General features: G+C 44.5%; 1 long non-coding RNA gene across 1 annotated transcript; it reads right to left on the bottom strand.

The window, feature by feature from the left end:
* Positions 1-776: 776 nt before the first annotated feature.
* On the bottom strand, positions 777-8421 carry LOC122239695. Its single transcript, XR_006219066.1, has 4 exons — positions 7815-8421; positions 5681-5764; positions 5128-5270; positions 777-1200 (listed from the first exon to the last, which is right to left on the bottom strand). It is a non-coding gene; the product is annotated as an uncharacterized LOC122239695 (long non-coding RNA).
* Positions 8422-9040: the final 619 nt, after the last annotated feature.

Genomic DNA, 9040 nt, shown 5'->3' with positions numbered 1-9040 from the left:
TGCTGCTTTTTGGTTCAGATTAGTGGTAGCTGGATTTCTATCACTTGCAACCAAAAGAGTCTTAATGAAGGCACTATTACTCAAGTTTTGTCTTCTTGAGGTTCCCCCCCGCCTTTTTTTTTTTTATTAAAACAGAGAAACAAAAAATGCTGAAGTAAGTTAAAAACGATCTCAATGAACGACAACCCTGCCTGAACTAATCCCAATCTTAAAAGTTTAGGCTACAGACAGTGCTGTTGATGTGAGAATCAAGCATTTTAGGTCTTCCTCTGTGACAAAAACTTTAAATTACTTCTGACCTTGTCAGTAAATCTGACTCCAAATTCAGCCACGACACAATTAAGCTCCCTGCCGCCTACCCCTACCCCAGGAGGTGGTACTTTAAGCTTCTCAAATTACAGGTACAAACAACCTTCCTCCGTTTAAATTCTCCAAGTCACAAAAGACTAGCTCTGTTAACTCAAACCTCTACAATTTTCAGGAAAGGCCTTAGCGGGCCCTGGATTCAATATATTCTCGGTGACCTACAATATGGGACATTCCTGCTGCAGTTGTATAAAAGGGCATAATTAGAGCCATAGCCTAGCGATCAGGTTTTTTGATTTGCGAGCTCTATATACAATGAACAAGTAATGCACACTCGCCCACTGGCTTCTTTTTAATGTGATTTTTATAAATGTTCATGCCCTAAACAAACTGGTGTTAGGGTTCTAGAAAATTATATAATGAATGAAGGCTGCACCACCTCCGGCCCAAATACCTTGACTTCTCCTTTCTAGAAAAACACATTTAATTGCTATTCAAGGACCAAAGGTCTTCGCAGAATGCAGGGCGTCTCTCTGGATCTATTTGTGACTGTCTTTACAGTTGCATGACCTCAAAGACAGAGAAACTCAAATAAGCAAGAAGCAAAAGCAGAAGAGTTACAGAGGTGGGAAAAACATTCCCGAGTGATGCAATTGGTAACATTAGTAACATACTTTCGAATTGCCAGCACGACTGTAACGAGAGATCCAGTAAGCGCCTTGGTCCATTATTATAAAGAGCCCTGAGAAAGAACTGCTGGATTCTTTTTTCAAAAAAATTACATGTGATGAAAACTATTTTAGTTTTCTTCTCCCACCTTTTAGTTCTTAAATTTGACATTCCTCTTCCTCTCCTGAACCACATCCAGAAATTCTTCAATGGATTTCTGTTATGCTAGAATGGAAAGGCATTGGTAATTGAGGCCAAAATATCAAAGGTCAGACCTCCATACTATCATTTACTAGCCGCAAAGCCCTAAAGTTGGTATAATAATATCTCCCTTAAAATGCTGATGTGGAGATTAAATGAGGTCATGTATGTATTAGTTAAGACTACTTTGAATGAGGGGCACCTGGATAGCATCCGACCCTTGATTTCGGCCCAGGTCCTCGTTCATGGGATTGAGCCCCGTGTCAGGATCTGTGCTGACCGTGTGGAGCCTGCTCTGGCATTCTCTCTCCCTCTCTCTCTGCCCCTCCCCACTCACACTCTCTGCTTCTCTCTCAAAATAAATAAAAATGTTAAAAAAGACTACTTTGAATGAATGTTACAGAAAACCTAATAATAAAATGGATTGGCTCACATAAGTGGAAAGGCCAGAAGGAGGACTAGTTTCGAATAAAGCCTGATTAAGTGTGTCTAATGATGTCACCAGGGTGTCAGTTTTTCTTAAGGAACAAGTTAATATTACCTTAAGGCAGATTTCCCTCAGTTAGCAACATGGTTGTGAACAAATACTGGGACTACATCCTCTTTCAGTCATATTCAATGGGAAGAGGGAAAGACCCTTCCAGCATCTTCTGTGGAAGAAGAGATTTTTCTCTTCCAGAAGTCCTAGCAAACATTTCACCACATCCTGGTTCTTGATGGGGTTCCATATCCTCCCTGAACTAATCTTTAAAGTCAGGGGAACAGCATTTGCTAAAAAATTTAAATCAGGCAACCAGGTACAAAACATGGGATCAATCCAACTCAAACCACTTAACTGGGAAAAATGAGGAATTATGAAGAAGGAGAGTGGGAAATGGATGCAGGGCCGTGACGATGTGGGAGGATGATCCTGGAAGTAGGATGCTGGAGAAACTGAGGCAAATTACATCTCTAGGTTTCATGGGGGAAACATATCCTTCCAAAGGATTAAGAACTGGCTGGCATGCTTGCCAATTAGACCTCCAGAATGTTCCATAGCATCTTAAATACTTGAGATTGTATCACCATTACTCATCCTTGCCTTTCCCTAGAGTTTAGGGTTTCTATATCTATAAACCAAATGGTTTAGCTTTGCCCCCCCCCCTTTTTTTAACACAATGTTAAGTCCCATTTAAAAAAATGTTTTAGATTTATTTATTTATTCATCTCGAACTATACCCAACATGGGGCTCAAACTCATGACCGTGAAATCAAGAGTTGCCTGGTCTTCCATTTCAGCCAGCCAGGTACCCCAAGATTTGCCTGTTTTTTAATTTTATAAAATTTAAGATGCCATTATTTAATGTCTCACTAAGAAAAATATATATATTGAACTAAATCATGAGCCAGTGTTAAGAAGTTATAGATTGTAAGATGGGGTGCCTGGCTGGCTTGGTCAGTAGAGCATACAACTCTTGATCTCAGACCATCCCTGGTCTGGTCTGTCCTCATCATGTCTGCTGAATTCCTAGCTGGCCTCCCTTGGATCATGGCCTTCAGTTACAATGACCTCTTCTATAATCATGACCTGTTGATTTTCCATAGTGACATCCTGGGACCACATGTATCAGTTTATAAGACCCTGCTCTTTAGGCCCCCCCTCCCCTTGTAACAATGTCTACTTAAACCTTGAAAAAATATATAGACATCTGTTTAAAGGTTTGCAGTTCAAATAGCTCAGGTGAACTTACCACAAAATATTTGTTGAAGCTGTGCCAAAGACCAATACAGCTGTCATGACTAACAGTTGAATCTTTGTGGTGCATTAAGAACCCATGGCCCAGGGGTGCCTGGGTGGCTCAGTCGTTCAAGCATCTGACTTCAGCTCAGGTCATGATTTCATGGCTTGTAGTTCAAGCCCCTCATCAGGCTCTCTGCTGTCAGCAGAGCCTGCTTCAGATCCTGTCTCCCTCGCTCTCTGCCCCTCCTCCATTCACTCTCTCTCCCTCTCTCAAAAATAAACATACGCACACAAACCAATGGTTCCAGTACAATCATTTGAAGAGCTCTAAAAACAGTTGTCTGGGGGCGCCTGGGTGGCTCAGTCGGTTAAGCGGCCGACTTCGGCTCAGGTCATGATCTCGCGGTCCGTGAGTTCGAGCCCCCCCTCGGGCTCTTTGCTGACAGCTCGGAGCCTGGAGCCTGTTTCAGATTCTGTGTCTCCCTCTCTCTGACCCTCCCCCGTTCATGCTCTGTCTCTCTCTGTCTCAAAAAAAATAAATAAACGTTAAAAAAAATAAAAAAAAATATTTTAGACTCTAAGAGATCCAGAAAAACATTTGGAAACAGAATCATTATGAGCAAAGCATAAGAAGAAATAGAATTTTCCCTTTTTTCATTTCAAAAACCTGGCTTCCATACTGTATTCCAGAATGGAGCCTAGGAAGGGTCTTCAATGAATGGGTATGTATGGTAGAAAAAGGAAGGAACAGACTGGAGTAGCAGAAAATAGAAGACAAAGTTAATGCAAGATATGACTCAGGTTTTCAGCATAGGTGTCCAGGTGGATGGGGTACCATTTGCTGATGGAGGGAACAGGAAGAGGAACAGAACATAAGTTTAGGACTCTTGATTCCAAGTGACAGAAACCCACTGTTCTTACTCACACCCAACAAGTTTAAGATGTTTAAAAAGGAAAGTAAGGGGCACCTGGTTGGCTCAGTTGTTAGAGCATGGGACCCTTGATCTCAGGGTTGTGAGTTGGAGCCCCAGTTGGGTGTAGAAATTACTTAAAAACAAAATTCCAAGAGTTCAAATGATGTCATGACTCCCCTTTCTGTTAAGTTCTCTGTTTCTTTCTGCATGTGATCTTCCTTCTCTCCTATTCCTCATGGCTTTCTCCTCGCAGGTAAAAAAGATCGACATTGTCCTTTAAGGTCATAATCCCAGAGAAACAGATTAAGAGGAAACATATCCTAGGATAGCCTGGCAGAAATTTCCAGAAAGGATTTTGATTGTCCTGGCTTGTAGTCACATACCCACTCAGATCTGTATAAGTCTAGGACTTGTGCTGTTCACCACTACTGAATTATCTCAGCACTAGCCTTCCCCCCTCCAGTCTGTCTTCCTGTTTAGACTCTAAGCTTCTCAAGGGCAAAGAATGATTTGGTTTTTTAGCCTGAGCATTGGCACTGTGCTTGGCACATGGTATTGAATGCCTTAAAAAAAAAAACCTGTTGGACTAAATTGAACTAGACGCATCTAGACACAACTAGACACATATAGGGTGGAAAAAATCGTGGAACACCAATGCTTAGTTTCTGTGAAAGCAAATCATACCCAACTCTAGTCTACTAGAGTTCTCTGAATATGCAGATGGACCAAAGGACAAGGTAGAACCAGCAGACCTTATCTGGTATTTGCAAAAGCCTTTGATAGATTTCCATATCAAAGGCTTTTAGGAAAACTACATTACCCTGGAATTTTAGAGTTCTATTGTTGTTCGTTTTATTTTCATTTGTTTTCAAAATTGTGTCTAGGAAACAGAACCAAAGTCAAAAAAGGACGGTTGGGAATAAGTGAGAAAGTGTAAATGATAGGGACTTAATTTTTAAAAAAAAATGTTTAATGTTTATTTATTTTTGAGAGAGAGACAGAGACAGAGAGAGAGCTGGGGAGGGGCAGAGAGAGAGAGGGAGACACAGAATCCGAGGCAGGCTCCAGGCTCTGAGCTGTCAGCACAGAGCCCCACACAGGGATCGAACTCATGAACAGCACGATCATGACCTGAGCTAAAGTCGGAGGCTTAACTGACTGAACCACGGGGCCTGTGATGGGGACTTATCTTATTTAATATTTTAATAAATTATCAAGAAGTGGTATGGACAATGCAATTTTTAGTATTTTTATTACTATTTTAATATTAATGCAATATTTAGCTGATTAAGACAAAAATAAACTAATGGAAAATACCTTGCAGCACAGCCACTGGCCTTAGCAGTCTTGAGTCAGAGGAACTCAGCCAGGTGGGGTGTTTTGGAGGTCTGAAGGTCTGCAGGCCCCCCATTCCTTTTTTTCTTCAGTGATGAGCACTCTAGCCATCCCAACTCTTTCACCTCCAAGGTTAAAGAAAAGGATAATGTGGAGCACGCATGGACTTTGACCATGCTTTGCCTCACTGAGGGGGCCAAAGATAAGTGTAATGTGGTAGAAATCGTGGCCTGGTGGGGGTGGGGGAGAGGGGAAAGTGGGTGATGGGCATTGAGGAGGGCACCTGTTGGGATGAGCACTGGGTGTTGTATGGAAACCAATTTGACAATAAATTATATGTAATTAAAAAATAAATAAATAAAATAAAACACATTACTGTATTTACTTCACCACAAAAAAGAAATAAATATTTGAATCCAAAAAAAAAAAAAAAAAAAATGGTGGCCTGGAACCATGACCACCAGGAGACTGCAGTCCTTGTGACCAACCTCAAATGTCCTGCCAACTCAGTTGGCTGACATCCGGCTCCAATTACCTGTAACCTTCTGCCTGAAGTCAGGTTCTGGTCCTGTCCGGATCACCTGGTGGTACCAGATTATTTTTGTGAGCCATGACATTTCTGAGAAAGAGAGAGAAGAGAGGAGTGAGGAGGTGGAAGCTGAGTTGTGCCCAATTTTACCTGCCAAGAAGCAGGGGGCGGGCCCTAAGCCCTTTTTGGTCAGCTAGCTGCCCGCCACATATGCTATGGACCAGATTCCTGTACAGGTGTCAAGAATTTTAAATGGGTCTTCACTGTTGAAGAGGAAGGTTGCAGGTAGGGGAGGTCTTAGGAGAGAAAGGGTCTCATTTTCCAAAGGACCCTAGTGTTCTTCTAATCCTATACCATGCCTGTGGCTTCCCTTTTCTCCAGGAGTGGAGAACTTCTATCCAGTGAACTTCTTAATTCTTTTTAATGTTTATTTTTGAGAGAGGGAGAGAGAGAGAGAAAACAAGTGGGGGAGGCGCAGAGAGAGAGGGAGACACAGTATCCAAAGCTGACTTCAGGCTCCAAGCTGTCAGCACAGAGCCCAATGAGGGGCTTGAACCTACGAACTGTGAGATCATGACCTGAGCCAAAGTTGGACACTCAACTGATGAACCATCGAGGTGCCCCTATCCAGTGAACTTCTACCCTGACCCTCTCTTCCCATTTGCTATGAGGTTGGAGGTCAGCATCTGAAGCTCATTTTTAACACTTCTTACATTTTTGGATAAAGGTTGGAATAAAGTGGTATGGGGGTATTTTGTTTTGTGGGACTTTTTTATTTTTGCCAAAAAAAAAAAAAAAAGGAAGGAAAAATAATGGTAGGTGGCTTGAATTTAGATAAGGTTTAATTATGCCTTTAGGGTTAAGTATTATAACAGTGTAGGTAATAGGAAGTGGCCGCCAGAGTCTTTGCTTCAACTGGATGGGCCTATTTCCTCTGTATTTTCTCACTTTTCTATGTACTTCTTGTCCATTGCCCACACTTGTATGCTCAGTTGAAGAGAACTTTACCAGCTAAAGGAGAATCTATTTCAGACAAGGGAATACTACAATCTCCAAACCTTCAAGGATTGGGGTAGGAGAGATGTATGGAGTGAGTGGGGGGGAAATGAAGTAATACAGACTGGAAAGAAATATCTTTTCAAGGAAGTAAAGAGGGGATCAATGAGCACAAGAAAGATATAACAAATCTGAAGAAAGTTCAGAGAGAAGCAACTATAATATTCACAGAGATAAAGTCCTTCCATTGAAGGATGTCAAAAAAACTTAAATCCTACAATCACATATGAAATGTTTGGATAAAATAATAAAGGACCAAGAGATGATTTAAAACACCACAAAATTCAAAACTGCTCTTACTTTTCGAAGCTTAGAGGTGGTTTGAGAACACAAAGACTGGATGTGACTTAGAGAACTTGTTTTTCAAAGCGTGGGTAGAGACTGAAAATGCAAATACTTTGGGGAGCCTGGGTGGCTCAGTCAGTTTAGCATCCTACTTGGGCTCAAGTCACAATCACAGTTGGTGGGTTTGAACCCTACATCGAGCTCTATGGTATGGACATGGAGGCCACTTCAGATCCTCTGTTGCCCCCCCTCCTGCTGATACTCCCACCCCACCAAAGTAAATCAATAAACTATAAAAAATTATAATAAACTTTAGGGGCACCTGGGTGGCTCAGTCCATTAAGCGACCAACTTGGGCCCAGGTCATGAACTCAGGTGAGTTCTTGAGTTTGAGCCCCACAGGTGGCTCTGTGCTGACAGCTCAGAGCCTGGAGCCTGCCTCAGATTCTATGTCTCCCTCTCTCCCTGCCCTTCTGATCACACTCTGTCTCTCTGTCTCTCTCAAAAATAAATAAATATTTTAAAAAAAATTTTTTAAAGAAAAATGCAAATACTTTAAGAGGGTTTTAAATAAATTCCCAGAGGACAAATACATCAGGTATTGCTAAGCTCTACTTGGGAACTGTGAGGAGTGATATACCTGGCGACCAGGGTCAAAGTGTCTGGACTTCTAGTCTGGGCTTGCCCACGTCTACTTACTAATGCTGTCTACTTACTAATGTTGCATGTGTGCCTGGGGGCAAACGACTGAGTATTGCTGAGCCTATTTCTTAGCTATAAAACGGCTATAACCTAATACCTGTCCCGACTACTTCAAAGGGTGGTTCGGTGTTCAAACGAAGCCACGTATTTAACGGTGTTTTAAGTACTATAAGATGGTGCAGAAACATAAGGTGTGGGGTTTTTTTGTTTGTTTTTGTTTTTTCTTTGTTTGTTTTTTTGTTACTGCATCGCTGGAATTATTGCTAACTCCCAGACAAGGGGCGATTTGGCTCATCCACGTAGTGATCGTGCGCTTTCATCAATTCTCGTCCCTCATTCACGGAGGTATTGAGGAAAACTTTTTTTTTTAACCTGATATAGCAAGTATCAAAGTGCTGTCTGTAAAAGTACCATGCAGCAGTAGTTAAGATAAAGTGCCAAGAAGCCACCGAAACGCCAAGACTGTCAGAAAGGAGTTTTCCGCGGAAGCGCTGTCTTCTCTTGGACGCGCATGCAAGATGCGCGATCCGTGGATGCCGGCCACCGAATAGCAACAGGAATTGGTAGACCTGGTCGTCCAGTAACGTAATTATTATAATTCCATTCTGATACATTTAATGATTTGTCACAATTCCCCAGGGTAAGCAGGATGCTGCAACGAGCTTCAAACTCCGAGCGTCCCGCTCTGTGCTCCGAGGCGTGGAGCGGGAATAATGCGCGCGCACTCGGCTTCGACCGCTCCCGGGGCTCGCGAACGCTCCTCCCTTGCCCGGCCCGGCCTGGCGCTCGCGCGCGCCCGCCGCCGGCCCACGTGACTCTAGGCGCGGCGACGGCGGGGGCGGGTGGGGGCTCGGGCCGGCTCCGCAGCGCCGCGCAGGCGCCCCAGGGCCGCGCCGAGCCGAGCCCCTCCTGCTCCCTCTAGGAGTCAAAATGGCGGCGAGGGAAACCTGGAGCAGCCCCGGAGCCTGAGCCACTGACAGGAGCGGAGAGGGCGGCGGCGGCGGCAGGAGGAGAATGGCCGGGGGTGCTGGCGCCGGTGCGGACGGCGGTGCTGGTGGCGGCGGCGGGGGCGACGGCCGCGGTCCCAGCGGCGGCAGCAGCAGCGGCGGGAGGAGCCTCCGGGGTGAGTGTCCCTTGGTGTCTCTGAGACTGGGAGCCGAGGCTGTGCCCGGCGCAGCGCGGGGCGTCCCGGCAAGGAAGGGGCTGTGTCTAAGAGGTGGGGGCGCCGGGCTGGGGCCCGGCCGCCGCGGGAGGCGCCGCCGGCGGGGAGAGGAGAGGGCAGTCGTCCGTCTGGAGCTGAGGCGGCGGCGGCGGCGGACTGGC

Source organism: Panthera tigris, chromosome B3 (assembly GCF_018350195.1).
Source record: "Panthera tigris isolate Pti1 chromosome B3, P.tigris_Pti1_mat1.1, whole genome shotgun sequence".
Taxonomy (NCBI): Eukaryota; Metazoa; Chordata; class Mammalia; order Carnivora; family Felidae; genus Panthera; species Panthera tigris.
Note: the sequence above shows the minus strand (reverse complement) of the source record. Positions and strands in the feature narration are given on the sequence as shown.